Here is a 22,831-nt window from a genome sequence, read left to right on the forward strand (position 1 = left end):
CCCCCCCCCCCCCCCATGCTGTTCTCATTCTGTTCAGTTCTGCGTCTGCTTGTCAAATACAAGCAGACGTTCTGGGAATGGTGTCCATATTGATAAGTTGTTGACAAGTGGAAAAATCTCATTATGGTTTCTAGGGGATGACAGCTCTGCTCTTACTCTGCAGTTGTAGAGGATGAATGACAGTAAAAATAATAATAATAAGGATTTAAAATAATTGAAAGCTAGGGTTCACTTATTATCCTGCTAGTTTTATTGGATAATTAGTTGCTGTCAATATAGCCACAGAAGCGATTACTTTTTATCATGTCAAAACTCATTCTTCAAATTTCCCACATCCTGCAGTGTTTAAATTAGATTTCTTGCACAGTGTGTATCTACACATGTGATGGGAAGTGGTGACGGGAAATAGTAAATGCTGTAAGTTCACCCAGATCAGAAAATAATAAATAAAACTTTGGTTCTCCTCAGGCTAACATGACTAGATTGGGTTTGAAGGGTCTGCATAGCTTTGACTTTGTTTGCCGATGACTGTCACTGTTCATTGGAAGGATATTTTAGTTTAAAGCATGTAAAATGTAAAGTTTTCATGGGTCCAGCTCTTGTTTCTCCACACTGGTATTCAGTGAGGGAGATGTAGGTTGAATGGTTAGGCCTTTAATTGTAGCTTCTAAAGTGCACGTGTCTTCAAAAAGACTTATGTGGTTTGGTTAAAACATTTGACAATCCTCCAAATAAGCTTATATGCCCCTGTGTGTGTCTAGCCAAGGAATCATGCATGAACAAATTTGCAAAGTGCCTTAAACTCCACCCTTCCTTCTCATCCCCTCTGACTTCCTTGATTGTAGCCTTGTTTGGTAGTTGGCGTATTTATTACTTGTGGCCCCCTTTTTCCAGTGTGTATGTGCCTCTTTGCTTCCACCCATGTCTTATCTAATGGTTTCTTTTTGAATGCAGCAAAAGGAAAGCCGGAAGACTGGGACAAAGACCTAGCCTTGAGATAGAGGAAACCACACACAAGCTCTTATGCATTTACTGTAACTTTAAAGCTCAAGTAATGGGATGCAGCACACCGATCTTTGTCTTTCTGGTGGTAGAGACAGCTCGGAGCCAAGCGGGTCAGCACGTTTTTACAGTGTCGGTTACTAAAGCAAAGCAGAAAGCAAGCATGAGTACCCCAGGGGTTATTATGTCAACTGCCTTACGGGTGACTGGCCACAGTAGGCAGGACTTCTGGTAAAAAGGGATTTAAAGGGGTTTGTGTTTTCCTGAGGCAAAGAAAGAGGGAGAGGGACAAGGATTAGTCTCTCAGGCAGACCCTGCTTTTGCCCTCCCCACCCCCAATTAAAAAAAGAACTGGACTAGAGGTCTTTGGCACCCTGGAAACATGTCCTACAAAACCATCCCATCCACTTGCACAAAAGAGCCATTCTTTTTTCTTTTCTTTTTTTTTCTAACTCATTCACTTCTCTGACCTCTGCAGTTCTCGTCATTCCTGTTATGAGCACTTTACTTTTCCTCTTAAGCCCTTTCATTATCTCTTTTTGTGTTCATTCTACCCCCAATGCTCCTCTTCCACCTTCCGCTGCTTTTACTTTGTCACCTAAACCAGATCTTTTTTTTCTTCTTCCCTATTTCATGTCAGTTTAAAGCAGGTTGAGTCGTGTGAATTAAGAGCTTGTGTCTTTAACACATCCCCCTGCCAGGATCATCCCTTGAAGCTCTTTATTAGTGGAGGCACATTTCTTTCAACTGGGTGGATTGTTGTAAGCCCCAGCAATTGCAGTTAAAACGTCATTCTGGCAGTTGTTGGAGACGCAGCGTTTAAAGCGCCTGTAGTGCAAAAATATTGTTTTTTAATGAGAAACATATTTGCCACTCGGTATGTAGCTGATTGTTGTTGAAGGGTTGCTTTAAAATAAAGTGTGGCACAATCTATATCAGGTCTGTTTTTCCTTTCTAATGCAACATGTGATATTTACTTTTTGTTGGAACAAATTGGTTTGGAACCATAATGTGATGGTTAACTCGAGCCTACTATGTATTTTAACGCATTGCATCTTTTTTTTTTTTGTGTGTTTTTGCACTTTTGCATCTAGTTTTCACAGTGATGGTAAGTTTCCACTCCCCGCCCTGTTCCCGCAGGAAGAAAGTGTGTCAGCAGCTGGTGCTTTCCTTTAAACTTTGGAGTTTCCTTTTGAACTACTTCCTTTCTTTTTGTCCAGTGCAGGAAAGTGACGTTTTGATGATTCTCTGAATCAACTAGGTGGATTCCTGGACAGTTGCAATGCCAAAATGTCATCAAAATGCAAAGCAGTAATGGATTTCATGCACACATTTGTTTAAAGTGTTTGAGTAGCTTGGCATTTTCGTACAAGTTATTTTAGGTGAAACATCTCCCATCTTGGTTCATAATTTTCATTTGAGAAACTTTAAAGACCTATAACAGTACTGCAAAGCTAAACTTAAGTCTATTTCTAATTATAGTTGATTGCTACTCAACTGCTGCTTTAAATGCCGTCATCAAACCAATGACTTATAAAAGCTGTCAAAATAAATGTTTAAAAGAGCTTGCATGCACCTTGCCAGTCATCAGACTGGTTTCAGGCTATTTATTACCCACCTTCTAAGAATAAATTTACTATTTGTTATACATTTCCATTTCTGGTCTTTCCCTTGCAAATCTGTTTCTGAGGAAGGTGGTGTCAGCATTCCTGTCCTGTTCTCTTGTATAGACGTGATTTCTTTAAGAAAAATACACAATGCTGCAGACCATCGTTTGCCTCGAGGCGGCTTTTTGTCTGGCCTTATCTTTGAAAGAATCATAAATGGTGTGTGTGTCAGAGAGAGAGAGAGAGAGAGAGGTTTTTTAGTTTGTTTCTCTAGTTCTTCTTAGTGATCTACATCAATTTCCCATTTCGCCCAGAAAATGACCTATGAGTAACAAAGTCATGAAGAAATTTATTAGATTTTTTTTTTCAGCTTTTGTATGTAACAAAGACTTGTTACTTTGATATTAAATGTAATCCAAAATATTATGAGATATAATGGCAAAACTAAAAAAATATTTTCCCAATTATGCCTTAAAATGGTTAAGGCCCTGCTCATACCTGGCCATTAAATGTGAACCCCAAAACAATCTTGTGATTAGGGGTGCACCGACTGCAGTTTCCTGGCCGATCACCGATTTCTAAAAAGTCTGACCTGCCGATTCCGATTTTGGCCGATACAGTTTTTTTTTGTTTTATAAGCGACACTGTCAGGAGTTATAAGGTCACAATGCACTTTCAATTTTCCAATCGTATTTTATTGAACAACATACCCTTGAACAATATTTTGGAAACAATACAAACTTGTTTTAACTGGCCATGAGGTAGTGCTCTGAAATATAAATGGTCAGACAATTGTTGTTAAAACTACAAAAAAATCAGTTTCTCATGCAAGTATCAACTGATTTCCCAAAGTTAAGGAAATCGGGGCCAACCGATTTATCGGTGCACCCCTACTTGTGATCATATATGTCAATTACCCTCTGCCACATCAGAGTGCACTGTGAGTGATGAACAAACAGAACATCAGCAGGTCTGTTGATGATTTTGTAAAAAGCACAATATATTCTGAAATTTAAACGTGCGTTTTCATATCTCTCTAAGTGGCTTTAAGAATCTGTTGGACTTCTGGCAAGAACCAATGCAAACATGTTCCTGTTTTCAGTTTTCTACAGTCACCTTATAATCTAGCTGTTTTTGCTACATTTTTTGGCCATCTTATTTTAATTTGTAAAAAAAAAAAAAAATCTATTTGCCTCTTGTATGATTTTGTGGTGTTGTCGTCGTTGTCCATTGTTGTCATCATTCTTTGTTGAAATCAGGTCTCTCTCTTGTAAACAAGTCCTCGAGGCTCAATGAGATTAACCTGTCTAAATAAAGGTTGAATGAATATGCAGCATTGCAATAAGACTTTAAGCAGTGTTCCATCCTGGCCCGTCTTGTGATACTTAAGTAATGTGGTGTAAAAGTTTATGATCAGGCATTCCATTAAACCACTGAATAGTGTTGATCAGGGATGACAACCCAAGAATTGTGGGGAATGCCATAGGTCCTGGATGTTGGACAAGCAAAGCAGCAGACCCACATGCATACTGGCTACCTCCGATGTTTTTGTCCATAAATGACGACGATGTTCCCGGGGCCAAAATCAACTTGTAATAGTTTGAATTATACAGCAATACAAGTGTTGGTTACATGCAGGGGACTAACGATGTTGGCAACCACACTGAATTGATACAAAGGTACATGTGGCGTTCCCGGTGTTTCTTTGCTCTTTTGCCTCTGTGAAAAAGAGCACAGATGACGAGTTTGTGTAGGATGCATGCCATGGATTTGCCATGTATTGCACACGTTTTTGGCAGAAGGATAAAGAATGATTTTGCCAGCAGCAGTTTTTTATTTTAATTTGTTAGCCGTCAGTGATCGGTTCTTTTACTTCATTTTTTTTCAAAAGTGAAAACATTCTAACCGGGAGCTGAATTAAGCACCTGAAGAGATACATTAATGTAAAGGTGAGTAAAACATAATGGATGGATAGACATACCTGTTCAGGGACTGCAGGGACTGCAGGGACTGCAGTCGCTGATAATGGGATCAGGACGCTCCTCTGTTGGTCCGTTCCCTCCAACAAAGTGTTTCGAACAGATGCTAGTATGGTTTTCTTGTTCATATTTGTTCATTCAACGCCATCTCGACCACCGAGTCAAATCCAACAGTTGCATTACTCTCCTTGATTAAGTACTGGAAATGGCAACAACCAAATACCGGTACCTTGCATATGAGGCTTGTCAGCGTATCGGCCATCACTATTGCAAGTTCTTTGCATGGTAAATGGACTGTACTTGTATAGTGCCTTTCTATCAAGATACTCAAATCGCTTTACAACACAATCTGTGTCCTCGTGTACCCATTCATACAGCACTCTACTATGTCTTTACAAAGACTAATCAGTGCTTTAGATCCCATTCAGACACCGATGGGACACACATCGGAGACGATGAGGGGTTCAGTGTCTTGCCAAGGGCACTTCAGCATGAGACTGCTGGTGGAACTGAACCCCCAACTCTCCTATTGGAGGACAACTTCTCATACCACTCAGCCACAGCCACTCTTTAGCAACAATGCTTCTTGGGTACCATTTCTCTGCCCACGTCTAAAGTACTGTATTGTATTGTACTCAAAGTTCTGTTTGCCTGACATCCATGTACTTGCTGACATCACATATTGCTTAGGGAACTATTTTTAGTAACCCTGACCAGTGCTATTTGCAGTACAGTACTTGATTCATCATATTTTAAACTGGAAGGTTGTAGCTTCTTCATTTTTGAGACTTTGCTGCTGGTAAGTCTTAACATTTGCTGTATAGTCTAAAGTTATTGTGTGAGGAACTCTTCATATAACAATTTTCAGTCAGGTCATCTGGACATTTTCTTTTTTTTTTTTTTTTTTTTTTTTTTTTTTTGCTGAAACGTTTCACCCTCCATCCAGAAGTCTTCGACACCATCTTGGCACCAACAAAACTGGTTTGTTCCACCCTGAAGCAACCTGCTTGGAAGAACCAGCATATAGAAATAAATGTTTAAAACTTGGATGTTTAAACTTTAAATATTACTTTGTATTAAAAGACAAAATTCAGGCATTAATTCCATAAGTGTTTTTAAATGCAAAATAGAAGTTTTACTTTCTGAAACAATTTCTCCTCATGAACTTCTGTCCAATGTTTACCAGGTTTATGAGTTCCTTCCCATGATTTAAGCATCCACTAAGAAGGACATTGGGTATGGTCAGGAAGTGACACATTTGACCTTTTTGTTCTGACAGATCTTCCTCTTGAAGCTTGCAATTCCCTGTTGAGCAACCAAAAGTCAAAGATCCCTCCACTGATCGGAAACAAAGGATTGAGTTTGTTTGCATGCCCTATGGGAGATGAAATGTAATTATCCTTAGGAACTGACATGTAGAACTGATTTAATGTCATGCTAAATAAGGGTGACCCAAAAACATAGTTCTGACTTTTGCATCTGCATGAAAGCAGATGTTTGTTTTTCTTTACAGTTTTCAGTCTTGCATTTTTCTACAGGCTTCCCCTGTCCGTATTTCTGAAAATTAACCTTAAATAGTTAAGAACTCCGCAGTGTTTTGGTTTAAATTGCCTAACAAAGCAAATATTCTGGATGAGTCCACATTTGCTTATGGCGGTGATTATTTAAGGCATGACTCACTGTTTTTAGTCCCTTCTTTGTTACTTGAAATAACAAAGGCAGCTTTCAAGCAAAGCACCCCTCGTGTTCTTGGTCCACATGAACAAACTTGAGTGTACTGTGTTGCACTCCTTTTATAGGTAGACGCCGAGGTGATTATGTAAGTGTGCACAGTCCTGAAATCAACAAACTGATTTCTTTTTTTTTGCCTTCATAAGGCAGTTCATGGGTTTTGTTTTGAAGTCACTTTTTAAGTTAAATAAAAAAAGTTGAATAAATAGTACCAGCTTAATGTAATGACTTTATTGGAATATTTGTATATCCGTCTGTCATGTTATTAGTTCATTAACCATTTTACCCATTTTTTTTATTCCAAATTACTGGTGGTGAGATCGTTGACTGCAAAAATCACACACTTTAATAAAAGAAGTAACATGAAAAATTATTGACATTCTCATAACAATGAATAAACTTCTAGATGACTTGCATTCAGTATTTTTCAACAGTCCTGCACTTGAATTTTGCCTTTCAGTATCAAACTTTCCTTTTTTTAATTTTTTTTATTGTGGACATTGACTGTTTTGTAGTTGTTTGATTGTCCAGTGCTTGCACACAAATATTTTAAGGGGAACATTGCTTCATCCCTTGAGTTTTGCTGTGCCATTGATCAGTGTAAAGTAGCTTCATAAACAAGCAAATGACAATCGTTTTAAAGCCACTGGGTGAAGTGAACTAAACATGATTAAATGTATGTTTTGTGAAATACTACAAAATGGGTGTAAAATACCCTCATAACAACTGCTAAATAAAACTACTTATGTAAAAAAAAAAAAAGCCTTGCTTTTTAGAAGTAAAATCTAAAGAAATGAGGATGATTTAAGTTCTGCGTCGTATGAAAGCCCACTCTTTACAAAGTCCTGCAGTCCAAAGCTGTTGAAGTGAGTAAAAACATTTAATTGAAGAAATGCTGTAAACTCTGTTTGAAAGCAAAAATGTCTTTGTTTCTGTTGTGACTGTGTTTAAGAGTTTGCTGGTCACTGGGCTTAAGTAATTTTGTCAGTAATTTATAATTTGTTGGTTCAACTGGCAGTCATCTTGTATGCCGCATACGTTCGTCATGGACCTCTTGAAATGTCCTTCCAGTGCATTTCAGTGTACACCCTGCAGCCACACAGGACCCTCTGGGTTCAGCCATGTTTTGTTAAGGTGGATGGGTTGATGCACAGTCTCCCCCCTGCACACACTCATAATTGTTGATCTATGCACGGATTCATTTTAATATTTCAAAGCTATGTCTTGTGTTTATAAAGGGCCATGAGTACTGGCTCAGTATTTATTAACCAGCAGATGAGCTGGGGCTCATATGGGGTAAACTCAATATACCCCCTGACTCAGTTTAATTTAACCCCTTTATTATTTCTCATATTTTCTCTTTTTAACCTTCCTTCATTCACCTCGAATATTTCATTACCAACATTGTCCATGTATGTTGTCCTGTGTTTCTTTAAATGTGAGAACCTGTATGTTGAGTTAATCTCATGCCCTGTAATTCGAGGAAGACCTGGAGGCAACTTAAATCTGTCCGTTTCTCCACGATAAATATATGTCTCTTGCCTCTTCTTGATTTTTCCAGAGTATCCTAGGCATACTTGTGCTGTGAGAAATGTCTGTGGAAAAGCCCCTGTGCTTGATGTGTGGAGCGGTCAGAAACAACACAATCATTATTGATGTTGTCAGCTGGCATGCATTTATCAAGCCTCTGCATCCAAGCTGTTTGTGGTTTTCTGTTCCAAGATTGCATAATGGAACAATCCGACTTCAGCTCAAGCTCCTTGTATGTTTTTACCTCTTAAGTGAAGTGCTTTAGGTATTGATAAGGCAATCATAATATATAGTTTAATTTATCCGCTGACCTGATAAGAGTCGAGGAATGAAAGGTTTAATGCGAGTCCCACTGCTGTTTTCAGTTGATTTTTTTTTTTAGCTGGCAGACATCACTTTTCTGGAACGGAGGGCTCAGTTTGACACAGCTGTTAATTTAAGGAACGTCTCGTATGATGTACTGATAATGCTCGTTTCCCTTTTTGTTTGCAGCACTGCCGTTTTTTGATGGAGTGAGAAATCGCTGTCTGAGAAGCATCCACAGGAAAAGTTGGAAACAATTCTACAAACTGCTTCAAATTCAGTTACTTAAGTAGCACCCAACTATATCATGGATGGAATAGACACCTTGCAGAGCTCTGGCTTGGAGACGAAGGCTGAACGGATTGCCCGCTACAAGGCAGAAAGAAGGCGGGAGCTGGCTGAACGTTATGGCAACACGGAGGATTTCACCTCCAAATATGTCCGACGGGACAGGAAGATTGGTGAGACGGCCGAAACGGTATCTTCAGTAACCAAGGAGAAAGACAAACATGAGGACAACGGATCGGAACCAAAATACACCAGAAGAGGCATCAGAAGTAAAGAATCTGTGGAGACTGTTGGTGATGAGCCCGTTCATGCAACAGAGGCAAATACTCGACTCAGAACAGACACGATTATACCTTCAAAGTCAGAGGTTGCCTCCTCTATAAAGACGTCTTCTCATTTCAGGTGAGTTTCAAAATGTAATCAATCCAAAACAAATGCTAAATCAGAGGCAAATACTTTTTATATATCTTGTTTGAACTGGACAGTGTATGCGATAAGGTCTGATCCATGATGAGTAAAGCTGCAGCAAAACATGTTTTTCTGTAAAACTTTGTCAGGCACTTTGTAAAGACAGCCATGCTTTAAAAGTCAAGGAGCTTACCGTCTTATGAGTGAAGAGGAGGCAACGACTTGACCCTGTAAGGAAACACTTAGGGCTATGTTCTGTTTGAAGTAAACACAAAGAAGCTTTTCCAAAATTGGTCTCGAGTACCATACTACCAAACTGATGTTGCCACATTGCTGTAATTGCGTAGCCATTTGTTTGAATCCGTTTAAGTCGTACTGGGATGGGTGTTTGTGGATGAAAAACAAACTAGAATTGTCAGGATGACTTGGAAGACGTCGAGCTTTGCTCACTGGTTAGCAGGAATTTTCGTCTAAGCTCTTTAAACACACAGAGAAGAACATGTCCAGTCGTAAGTCTGGATGTTTCAGCTGCAGTCAGGCTGAAGTTATGCTGGACTTGTCTGTTCCTGAAGAAACTGCTGAGGGAAAGTTGGAGACAAAGGGGAGACATGAGTTAATGCATACGGTGAAGGCAGAGTCAAAGTTTAGGGCTTGCGGGCACAAAAAAAAAAATATATATATATATATATATATATTAAACTGAGCCATGTTTTTGTAATAAGCAATCTGTGAAGATTCTTGTGAGTGAATGCCTGTTAGATTTTATAAACTTGTTTTGTGGGTTTTTCAATAGAAATTAAAGGTATGCTGCAAAATATTCTAAGCTATCAAGTGGTTATTCAATGTACTTCAGCTTTTGTTTTTTATTCTAAATGTCAGTGCTAATGTTAAACTTAAACGGATGCATTTAAATGCAAATGTGAATGATTGTATATAGGGCTGAACAATTAATTGCATTTGCAATAATATCACAATATGATAAAACAAGATTTTTTTTAATTGCAACAGCTGCGATTTGACTGGTTACATGACTTGTAAGTGAGCGGAGCAGAGCAGGGAGTGGGAGACATCAACACTGTTTTAACTGGTTGTACAACGGCGTCAGGCTCGACAGAAGCTGACGCATCTGAAAGTTTGGTACCGAAGAGCGGCAGCACGTCCGATGTTTGTAATTATTTTAGCTATAAAAAAAAAAGAAGACTGCGCAATGACGTGTATTGTGCAGAACCTGCCTTGCTGCTGTTGCTACCTCTCGAGGTAACACCACAAATCTTTATCAACACATGACTAGAACGCCAACGACCAGTGCTTCAACGTAAAGTAAGCAAAGTACCAGCCGACAGGGATCACTGACCGAACTTTCAAAGGTTTTACTCCGTATGAACGTAATTCGAAACGGCACGTGGAAATAACTCGAGCAGGAACGGAGTTCATAACGAAAGACATGATGCTCATTAATACAGTGACCAAGCCTGGGTTTACGGATTTGGTAAACACAATGGACAGTCTGTACAGAATGCCCTCGCTCACACGTTTTAGCCAAGTTGCTTTCCCAGAGCTATACAAAAACGCAGAAACAGAGTTGCAGCGGAGCTGAAAACAGTGGAGATTTTTGCAACTGAAACAGATTTATTGCTCGTGTTCGTTGAAAAATACATAAGAAGACATTGAAAAATAATAATTGCATATTAAATCGCAATATTGAAGTAAAAAAATCGCAATTAGAATATTTTCCAAAATCGTTCTGCCCTAAATGTATATACAATAATTCCAGCTGTACAGTCTCAAGTGCTGATATAACTATATGAATTGCAGAATAAAGTGTGCAACCAATTGTATGCATTTTATGATTGGATTTTCCCACATGTTTGTGGTTTGGTTTCAGAAACATCATAAAAGAAACTGGAACGCAGCTGTTCCAGTGGGGGGGAATCTAAGAAGCTTATCTGCATCAACCAGCACTCGCTTACTCTAAATTCAAAGTTGAAGAGTGGCATTCCAAAAGTCTGTTTTGACATTTACCGTCTGCTGCTGATTAGGTGCACACCTAATAAATACTTGGAGGAATTTTTGTTTGAGTTCCTCTGCTTAACTTTTCAGTTAATTGCTACTGAAACTTGGATCTTTGGCTGCATATAAACCATATAAACTTAACACTAAACTTTTTATAAATCCTGTTTATGCCTCACAGCTATGCAGAAGTAACCTTGCAATTTAATTGAAATACTTGAGCATTATATTTGCATTGCAACAAAAATGTGAACCACTCTCTAGGAATGCGCGATATATGGTACACGGTAGAAACGATAGACATTTAGCTTACGATTGAGATCTGTCTTCTACCGGCTAACCGCAATAATGCTGTGTCTGATGTAAAATCAAAATTGTCAGTTTAAGCGTTACTTTTTTAAGTTGAAAACTGTGTGCAAGTGGTGTTAAAGTCTTTTCTTCGAGAGCTAAATAGCGAAGCTACAAGCTAACTACGGCCAGCTTGACGCTGTGTTCCCGTCAAAGTGTTTGTGTTTTTTGTTGATCAGCTTTAGAGAAACCTGCTCTCTGATCTGTAAAAGAACGCTGTGTTGTGATTTTTACTGCGAGAAACTGGTCGCCATTTTGTGTCCGCTCTCCTTAAAGCGGAAGGAGACGCCCACTAGAGGGTCGGAGGGTTGAGTGTTTTCAGCGTGCATGTGCTGCTCTGTTGCTGTTCATTTCTTAAGTGAGAAGACTGGAAACTGTTAAGAGTTAACAATATTTGTTTGTTTAAAACATATGGCTAAAACTACATTTGATATCTTTTGCACTGGTTTGCACTACAAGAAAGAAGACGAATACTTGATTTGTTTTGTATTTAAAAACTCTCTGGACCTCGTAGTGGAATTTTCTTAATTGAGATTATTTTGTGGTATTGCAGTTTTCAGAATAAATTATGGCAAAAGGACACCCTATGCTTTTTTTTTTCCCATTCCTATTGCAAGATTTATATTAAAAACATATGATATATATCGTTATCGCCACCCTTAACAATACATATCGTGATATGAATTTTATGCCATATCGCCCATCCCTACTCTCCACATGTGTTGGATTCATGGTTCAGCTTTTTTGTTTGCAAGTATTTCTAATAAATATCTATTTTTTTGTTTTGTTTTGTTTTTGTTCAACAGTTTTGAATTGGAAACGAAGGAAGAAAATTGAAGATAAATGTTCTGTAGCTGAGCTTTTTAACCAACTTCCAGATTTTTCATTTGGATTTCTTTAAAGGCCAAATACCTACAGTACATCAAATCTTAGTCTTTTAGTTCTGTCAAAGCTAAATACTTTTTGTTTCTGTCTGATCTTGTTGTGTGTGTGTATGCAATAATTTATTGGAGCAAAATAAAATGTACTTCCAAGTTTTTGATTAATAAAGAGCTGGCCGTAGTTTATAAATATTTGCATTTTTCTATGTTCCCCCAATCCCCGGTTCCTCTGAGTCACTCTGCAATTTGCTTCATTTCTCCCCTCTGGTTGGTTTTGGCAGCAGACACTGATGACGTTGCTCGTCCCAACAGCTGACAGTCACAATGTGGTTTGGGCAAGTGTCACCTTGTCTTGGTGGTTGTAAAGGAAACTGTTACAGAAGAACACCTGTTAACTGCTTTAATCAAATCACATCACTACCACTTAATAGAAGGTCTGAAGTAATGATAAATAGAGTTGGGCTTTCAAGTCTTTGCATGTAAGATTTAACTCAACAGTTTTCACTCACATTTAACAAGAACAACATAAATGTTTATTCTACCCTGTATAAGACATTGAGCAATTTGCAGTTAATATGATTGATTTTTTGTTTTTTTAACTGTACTAAAATTGCTATAATTCTAACGATTTTCAGCTTCTGCTGTTTAAAAAAAAAAAAAAAACTTTCTGGTTCTTGACGTAAAATTACTTTTTTTTTGGTAATTCCTGCACATTGAAGTTTCCAGTTTTCAACAATCTTTAAGGCATGGAAGCTCCAGCAGCTTATTACGAATAAATACCAAAGGAAACTATATATAGAAATGGTGTTGGGTCTAATGGTAGTTTGGTGCGTTCAAAGTGTATTGGAACTTAAATTAGCAGTGCAACAAAGGTGTTGGAGTTTCAGAGACAAAAGAATGCAGTGGAATGTATTTGTATCTCTGTGACATCTTGCACAACAACACAGAGCATGAAGTTTAAAGAGTGCAAACCTGACGTATTGAAGTCAGAGTAGGTTGGGTTTTTAACATGTTGAAAGCAATACATCTCAAGTCTGAAAAGCCAAGTCACAAATACAATTAGGCCTGTCGTAATAAATCAGTTAATCGCATGATGTATGAAAATTGATCAACCTTATTTTCATTTATCGGCTTTATCGTTTCATCGTGTCTCTTTCTACTACTAATCTGAGAAGCTAAACTAAGAGCTAAGCTAACGGGCCAACCTCGGGGTAAAAGCCTCCATCTTGTTGAAGCTCCAAAATTCATGGTTTAAACCGGTGCCTTCGTGTAATTATTTTTTTTTTTCTCTCTGCAAAAAGAAGCTGAGAACTTGTTTACTGATTTTTTTTTATTTTTTTTTATTTTATTAAAAACATTGTGAAAAACGCTATGCTAAAAAGCTCAAACCACACAGAGTGTCCGTCAGTTTGAGAACCGAAGAGAGACAGCCCATGACTCATCAAGGGGCCTCCCTCCCATTTTTCTTAGAGACACACTGCTCGCTCCCTCACTATCCATCCTTCGGTTCAAACAGTCTTACTGTCATCTGGCGGTTGGAAAAAAGGTACTACATGCAAAACAAATTAACAAACATTTCCTCTTAAATTTGACAATAATTACCAATTGTCAAATTTCAAACAATATTATCGTTTATCGCGATAATTTCCGAGACAATTAATTGCTGAGCAAAATTAGTTATTGTGACAGGCCTAAATACATTGTTCTTGTAGTTCAGTTAGACAAACGTTTGGGTTATTACAGTGCTGTTTGACAGTATTATTATTATATATTTTTTCACATCAGCATTACTGTCTTCCAGCTTTATTAGTTTAAATTTGTTGTTGCTGGCATCCTCACACAGTAGTTGTAGTTTTTGTGGCTGATTTGTATATAAATGTAACATGTTTCCCGTCAAATTTAACCCAAATTATTGGTCTGCCTTAAAAAAAAATTGCAACAGGAAAAAACAACTATTATATTTTGTTTAATAACAAACCTCGTTTTATTTGGTTGATAACTGATTTAATTCTTTGCAGTAGTTATTTAAACTTGCAATTCTACTTCAGCGTAAGTCAAAAGGTCAGGTCATTGAGGTACAATTTATCAATTTGATTTAACTAAAATGGCATAACCTTGAATCTTAGTTTAAAGATAATCAGTGTAGCATTTTAAAATGAACAGGAAAATCTTTGTTATAATGCAATAGACTGTTTACAATATTTAGATTTCTGTCGGTTGCTCCAGAAGTTGCTGTTTTGGTTAAAAGAAAGACTCTACTTTCCCAAAATGTTAGAAAACTGTCTTAAATTCAGTGAAAACAGAAATGGAGGATGGGCTTAGTGTGGGGGGAGAGCAGATCACAAACACTTTGATGACACAAACATTCTTTCACCCATAACCACAAATGACCTTTTTCCTAACATCCACTTTTATTTAATCACGACTAATTCAACAACTGTATGTCAATCTGACATATATTAACATGCTGTATTAACAAACTACTAAAAAAACCCTTTAAAAGAAAAAAACAGCTTCAAATCTTTTACTTGTATTATACAGGACAAAAAGTACAGTTTCATATTATACAAGAACTTCACTTGAGACATTTGGCTTCATTACAAAATGATGCAACACTATATAAGCTAACGTGTCCAAAGTGACATGAACTATGTTGTCATGAGGTGTTGTCTGAACAATTTTTGTGATTTAGCAATTTTTTTTAAACAAAGGATATGGCCTCTTGAAAATACTCACATCTCCACCTCTAATCCAACCTTGGACCCGAGGTCTTCCGCTTCCTGTTAATGTTGTTTTGCATCCAGCGTGCAAGCTTGGCGTGCATGTTCCATGCCTTGTTTCCTGTTTGTAGTGTATACGGCCAAATTCAGGCCTGGCATAATTATTAAAGTATTTGGGGTTTGTTTTGTGCAGATTAATGTATTTCAAGAAATAATCCCATATTGTCAATGATACTTTTAGAAATGATAAATGAAATGATTGTTTTGGGAAAGTTTTTTTTTTTTTTTTTTTTTTTTTTTTTTTTTTTTTTTTTTAATGTGGAGAAATCCTGAAGCTAGGTTGAACTCAGCACTGTCCTAATACCATATTTAATATGGAACTATAAGATATGCAATAGTTTTAAAACAAACAAACATTTATAATTATCAGAAAGCACTCGAGCTTTTCTTCCTCTCGTGGACTCACAAGACTCAGAAAACCAGATGGGTGTAAAGTGTAACTATGGAGTATTGGTGAAGGGGTAGGATTAAATAAGTTTTACTTCTTCCTACTCCTTTTCAGACATGTTTAAATGAGGTTTGTACGTGTGCATGGATAGGTGTGTGCACATTGGGATAATTGTATTTCTTTATTTTGTGTGCGTTCCGTCAAAGCAGATGTATTTGCAGATGTGTGTTTGTTTTTGCAAGGGGTTCTGTGTGTTCAAATATACATGTATGTGTGTGTATATATGTATGGATGCACAGATTCATATTGGTGTTGATGTTGATGCACCCTGTGCAGTGTGCAATGGTTTTGACATGTCTGGAATGAATAAAAAAAAAAAAAAGAATATGTCTCGATTGGCCGTCGAGTTTGATCATGCAGCTCGTCTCTGCTTGCCTGTCCTCACAGACCTTTGACCTCCCCAGATGTCCGACGTGGTTTTCCTTTGTATTAAAAGCAGCCCTCACCCCTCCTCCTATTACATCATAGCTGCTACCCCAAGCAGATGCCCATCCATTTTTAACGCCCATTACTCAGAGATGAATGATCTCCTTCAGATAGCACACACAGCCATTGCTGTTCTGTCGTTGCAAACATGCAGTTCAAAGTGAAGGATACACGTCATGTGAGGTGCAGTGGCTGGCTCGCTGCTCTTCTTCTATCACTAGCTTGTTTTAGGTCATGTATTTAAAATGTGTTCACCGTGCTCTTACAGTTATGTTTGTATCATCATTATTATTATTTACAAATATCAGTCATAACAGACATGTAATTTCATAATTTCCTTATGCCAGTGACTGATCTCATTTATCTGTCTGTCTGCTAGGCTGTTGGAAACTGGTGACACAGAGGAGCCTACGGGTAAGATGAAGCCTCTACTTTTACTCCACTCAAACCAGCTATTGTTTCACCGGCTGCTTTCCCAGCTGACGACTTTCTATTAGTCGGCCTGAAAGGAAAACTGAGCTCCCAGCTGACGTCGGATCACCCGTCGGGTTTATTGATGCATGCATTTTAAAACTCCACTGCATAAGAGTGTGACAAAATAAATGCAGTTATGAGCTTAGGTTAGTTTTGTTGAGCCCGAATAACAAAAAAGGGGATAGTTTAACCACAGTGGTGGTTTTATTTTCAAATCTACAGGAGAAAATTAAAGACTACACGAAAAGTGTTTGCACACAGTCTGTGACTGTGTGTGCTATAGTGTTTGTGTGTAAAGTCTGGTTTGTTTCTCCGTTTATCATAGTTTGGTGTATATTCATTCATTTATACAAGTTAGTCTCCTTGTTTACAAGAGTATATTAAGCTGGTTTAGAATGGTGTTTTTTACATTTTAATTTAAAAGCCTGTTGCACTGTAGGGATAAATCTAGGCCACTAACAGAATTGTCTGCTCATATTCTTCCACCTGAACCCACAGCCTGAAAGACCCTCCATCACATATATGATGCTATATGTTCTCTTTTGAGCGAGGCGTGTCGTGCGATATTTGCTCAGACGAGTCACAGAACGTTGAAATTGGTTTGATGTTATGTTGGATGACCATTATAGTCCACTCGTGATAATTTTAGGATCAACTCTTTGAGGAGGGATTTGCTTTTTCTCCAGCTTCTGTTTCCTTTGCTCTGTCAGTAGCTATGTTTACATGGACGTACGTAGTCTGGTTAAACGGACATTCGGAATAAAAACGCGTCACGTAAACGCCCCGTTCGGGTTATTTTTTGTTTGTTCAGCGCGATCCGAAAGAATTTGTAATCGGAACGAAACGGGTGGTTTACGCCGATTCCTAACCCGAACGATGCACATGTAAACACTTAATCTGTTCTTTTTTTTTTTTTCTTCCGGCTTTGAAAAACTGACCTGAATGCGCATGTGTGACCTATGTCATTTCCGCCTGGCTAATGCTAATTATATTAGCATGTCGGGGAAGCAAAACTGGTCGGTGAGCGACACATTTCTACTAGAAACTTTTGAAAGAGCTCAAAATGATCTATAGTTTTACGTTCATCCCAAAAGTGAACTGGAAGTAGAACTTCTTCTTTTTTGTTTATTTTTATTTTTTTATGAGAGTTTACCGCTCTGTGCTTGTCAGTATTTCTGTTCAGAACAAAGCTCGCTGCATGTAAACTCTCATCGTGAACAGATTGTGCCCTTGTAAACGATGCATTAGAATGATTTAATCTGAAAATATTTCAATCCGGTCAAAGAATTTTGCGCATGTAAACATGGCTAGTGGCAACTGTTTGTTCACTTGACATGCTAAGGAGCAGGGGGCGACTAAAACATGCAGGATTGTGGCCCTCGAGGACGTCACTCATCTTGATAAATGCAGCTAACATCAAAGCTAAGCATTGTCATTTATTTATTTTTTACTTAAACATCTACATATAATACAATTTGGCACTTAAATTATTTGAATTAGTTTGAAAACTGAAAGAATGTCGATAATTATGACTTAATTCACTTTCGTTTTGTTCGATTTAATTTATATTGCATAACTTTGCAACCACAATTATCCAACGCCACAATACATGAAATCAAACAAGTTTAAGTTTTAACTACCTGCATTCAAATTTAATCGTTTGAATGCAGTTCAATTACAACTCATTCCAGTGCAGTTGGGTTCAGATCAAGCTCCTGTTTACAATGTAAATATGTTACTGGAGACTTTTTATGATTTGCTCCTTCAGAATTGTGTTCTGCTCTCAAAGTACCACCAATTAAGATTAGGAACTCATTAAATTAGGACGGCCTAACCTTTTAACGTTTAATTGACACTAAACCAAGATCCCAAAGTTTTTATAAACTGCACAAACTCATGATGCTTACATATAAACATTAAGAAAATCTGTAGACATTCTGGAAAACCTATTGCTACATTATTTTATTTTAAATGGTAAAATGGTAATGGTTCACGCGCTTCCCGCTTTAAACGTTCTAAACTATCATTTTCACCATCTTTGTCTTCTGTTTCTGGTTTGTGATGTTGTAGATCTGCTGGTGTAAAGAAAGTATCTTAAACTGAGATTGAGCTATGTTTGTTGCAGGGTTTAACGTGGTTAGGATGTCACTTTTGCTCCAAGTTGTGCAGATTGCATGTATTTCTTTATTCTTAAGAGCATATAGACTTGTTTTTACATATGGCAGTTCTAAGGTCAAAGGTCCATCCAATACGCTCTTAACAGGGCACTCTTGAAAGACTCATGAAAACACTTGAGGGATAGTTTGTTGACTTAAGCAAAAGTTTTTCCATTTCTTCAGTTTCTTTTTTTTCTGACTCCAGTTTTGGTCTTGGATCACTTATGTAAAAAAAATTAATTGGACTGAAGTCAAAGCTATGAGTGCAGTTCAAGTGCAGTCACCAGTCTGCAATGCTTAACAATTCATTTGAAGTAAATCACTTTAAGCTCTGAGCAGCAGGGGAGCTTGAAGCATGAATCAAAAGTGGAAGGTTTTTTTTTTTTTTTCCTTCTTCCATTGGAAATACTTAGTTTTTTCAGAGACATGCTATTATTTAGGATTAAAATATCACATTGTCAAAGCAATAAAAAAAGATTTAAAAGGGGAGACGGGATTAAATTGCACTGAATTGGGACTTTTTTAATATTATATTTAACGAGTTCCTCATGTTTAGAAAACTTCATTTTCGGTGCCGTTTTCCATCAGTCACATGGGATTTAGTTCTATTTTTCCATTGAACATACGCCTAACTACAAAGTCTTCTACTGTTATTTTGTAGCAGAAATGCTCAATCTGTTGAAGCTTAGTGTCTTTTAAAACTTGAGCTAAGGACAATAATTTATATACCTTGTTGGATGAAAAACACAGAAGTCTGTAACATTACCCACATCTTCATCTAATATCTGTGGTCAGTTCTAAGTATGTCTGTTGTGTGTTTTTTAGATGAGAAGCCAGTGGAGTCTGCCAAGAGAAATGTCACTTCAAAGATGTCTCATTTTATGGTACAGTACTGTAATATTTTGGTTTATCTTGTGTCTTCCTTAGTGCAAGTCTTTTGGATTGAATTATCACGACTGTGTTTCAACTCCTACTCTTGAAAGTGTGAAATCTCAGGATTAAAACTCGCAGCATATGATTACATTTTGGTGTGTGGCCTTGGCTTCACGTTAAGCAGAGGTTAAATTTAGTTCAGGTTTGGCTTAATGCAAGTAGTGGTTAGAGTCGGTGTGAGTCTCAGAAATTTATGTCTTTGTGAAAATTTCTGACGTGGTTGGGACTGGTACTACTGTACTGTAACACAATATTTGGTTGTTTACTTTGTACTGTAACACAATCTTCAGTTATTTATATTTGCTTTTGTCAGATATTGTCTTCCTGAATCCAAAAAAAAATTCTAGACCTCATTTTTTAAAGCTGTAAGCATTGACATGCAGTCAGTATAAGCCATCCCTCTGTTCTGTATTGCTAAAACAGTAACTGCTCATTTATGGGTTTCTGGTTGGAGGTGTTCAGACTGTACACACGAGTTTACTAAGTTTGATAGTTTGGTGCAATCTTTTTTCTTCCTTAGCAAGACACTTATCTGTTTATCCTTTTACAAATTGACATTTTAGAAAAAAAAATCTTTGTAAATTTGTATTTAACTAAATTAATAATGTAGTTGAAGTGGAAGGTTTTGAATTGGAATGAACTGACTGTCACAGGATGTATCTGGATTTCAGTCTGAGTTGGATTGAATCCGATTGCAACTACATTTAACTTGGACCTGTTTCTTTAGATCTGTTCTCAGCCAATCTCGAGTATCAAATCTGGGTCACAATCAATTAGTTTCAGTGTTTCCCCTACCATTATCAAAGGAGGGCACCCCACTCTGTCAACAGAACTGAGCGCTCCCCCTACCGAACTGTCCTTCTTCCTGTCGACGACTGTAGCACTAAGCCAGCGGCGCGCAATACAGACGTGCTAAGTAAAAGCTACAGAGGTAGCGTTCCGTTTCCCTCACTCTGAGCAGTTTCTTTTGACCCTCCCCACCGGTCGATAACTGTCGGCACAAACGGCGCACAACATTCGTGTCTCTTCTCCACCCCCAATTTAAAAAAAATCACAGAATTCAACTCTGTTTATGTAGCGCCATGTCACAACAGAAGTCATCTCGGGGCACTGAACAGAAACATTCATTTATAAAAATAAGTTAACATTATTTATCTGAGGAGCAGACTTCTTTGAATTTAACTTCATCGTATAACTCTCATCTTGAGCAAGCACGAAGGCGACAGTGGAAAGGAAAACATGAGGAAAAAACCTCCAGCAGAACCAGGCTCAGGACAAGTGGCCGTCTGCTTCAACCGGCTGGGTTTGAGAGGAACGGGAAGGAGGACCAGATACACAATGGCAGGTCAAGAATCACATGTTAAGATAGAAATAGTATCAATAAAAACTATACAATTTGAACTATTCATTTAGGAAATGAGGTCAATTTGTCCTCCAGTACTTTAAGTCTATAGCAGCATAACAAGCCAACAAGATAGGAGCGCCCTGCCAAGGCAAGTGACTTAAGGAAAACATTGGTTTTTCATTGGTCTTTGTAAATGGTAGGTCAACGACAAAGATCCGGAGTAGAGTGTGGTCAACTCTTGTGATAGTTTTCCAGAGAGCATTGTCAAACATGAGTGGTTCCTTCACCAGAATCAAACCCACCATTTTTAAAACTTTCAACTGCAGCATTCTTTTTGATATTTACTAGAGGTGCACCGATTGCAGTTTTCTGGACGATCACAGATTTCTAAAAAGTCTGACCTGCCGATTCCGGTTTTGGCCGATACTGATTTTGCTTTATAAGCAACACTGTCAGGTGTTATAAGGTCACAATGCACCTTCAATTTTCCAATCTTATTTTATTGAAAAACATGCCCTTGAACAATATCCTACAAACAATACAAGCTTGTTTTAACTGCCCATCTGAAATATAAATGAAGTTCAGACAATTGTTGTTAAAACTAAACAAAATCGGTAAAATCTGTTTCCCATGCAAGTATTGGCCAATTTCCGATTTCCCAAAATAAAGGAAATTGGGGCTTTATCGGTGCACCCCTAATATTTACTTTAGATTTATTAAAATGGCCAACACTGTGGTACGATGAGGAAAATATGTTTGTGTGCTTGTTGGCTGACAACAGAATTCAGATGGAGCTAAACCAAAGTAACTCATTTCACGAGCTTCAACTGTTAGTGGGAAGGTGGCCTTGATTTGGCCATTACATTTTTGGAAACCTTGGCAGTGGATGGCGAGTGTTTTGTGACTTTTTCCACTTATTTTTCTATTCCTGTGTTGCGTTGCCTTGGATAGAAACTAACTTTGAATTTGGCTTGCAAAGGGTCATGTAGATGGGGACTTTTTTGAGCTCCCTCTGCTGGATCTTCAATTAAAATTACTGCAACTTTTCCAACATATTGTGGATCATTTACAGTTTGTAAATTTTGAGTTTAAAAGGGTCATTACAGATTTAATGCTTTCCACATTGAACATAATTTAGAATAAAATGATTGCTATGAAAGAATTTTTCCCACCTCATCTCTATCCAAGCTGTCATATTTTTGCCAGTATTTAAACGCATTAACTCTGAAAGTTGACAGCACAATATTAAGCCCAAATATTTCAATTTACAAATTTCCTGGTGATGTCATGGTTTATAAATGTTGCTGCTGTCTGTGCTTTTTCACTTTCTGGTTTCCTTGTAGCCTTTTCCAGTGCAGCTGTTGCACACCAGCTCCTCTCTGGAAGTTTGCTTCATTAATAACAAATTAAGCCATTCGTTACTTCACTTAGCTGTCCTGCACCTGGTTGCAAGCCTGGCCAAAGGCATTACTTCAGCTCACACTGTCCATTGAGGTCCGAAAACGACTGTGGGAAGAAAAGTTTAGAGCACTAAAAGAAGCAGTCAGGAGCAGAAAACTCAAAACGATTCCAAATCCTGTGGGAAATTGTCACATGAGTTTGAAATGAACTGAGAATCTGGTTTTCCCATGATGCTGAGGTTTCAAAGGTGGTTAGGTTTCATAATGTTTGAAGTGACTAGCTGTTCTAATTTGGCATTTAAAGACCAGGACCAGTGCCAGGCTTTGCCAAGTGAACCCAGATGGCTACAAGTTTTTCCAACAAACAAACGGTAGAAAAACATGTTCTTGAAAGAGCCTTTATTATCATACATCTTTTGCTCCTGTCTAAAATCTCATACCTTAAGGCTCCTCAATTCCCTACCAACAACAATGACAGATAACACGTTTCTGTCTTTTCTTGTTTCTGCTTAAAGTTGCTGTTGGAAAAACAGAGATCTATTTAAAGAGATGGAGTTAGTGAGACCATTTGCTTTTCAACATACATCCATCCATCCATCCATTTTCTTTACCCGCTTATTCCTTTTTGGGTCACGGGGGTCGCTGGTGCCCATGTCCAGCAATCACTGTGCGAGGGGCGGGGTACACCCTGGACGGGTCGCAAGTCCATCACAGGGCCACATAGAGACAAACGAGACAAACAAACATTCACTCTCTCACTCACACCTAGGGACAATTTAGAG

General features: G+C 37.9%; 1 protein-coding gene across 1 annotated transcript in view; it reads right to left on the reverse strand.

Moving 5' to 3' along the window:
* Positions 1 to 22,831, reverse strand: part of svild (supervillin d) — a gene marked incomplete at its 5' end in the record, with an annotated part of 78,558 nt that overhangs the window by 53,002 nt on the left and 2,725 nt on the right.

Source organism: Nematolebias whitei, chromosome 17 (assembly GCF_014905685.2).
Source record: "Nematolebias whitei isolate Nwh7 chromosome 17, NemWhi1, whole genome shotgun sequence".
Classification (NCBI taxonomy): Eukaryota; Metazoa; Chordata; class Actinopteri; order Cyprinodontiformes; family Rivulidae; genus Nematolebias; species Nematolebias whitei.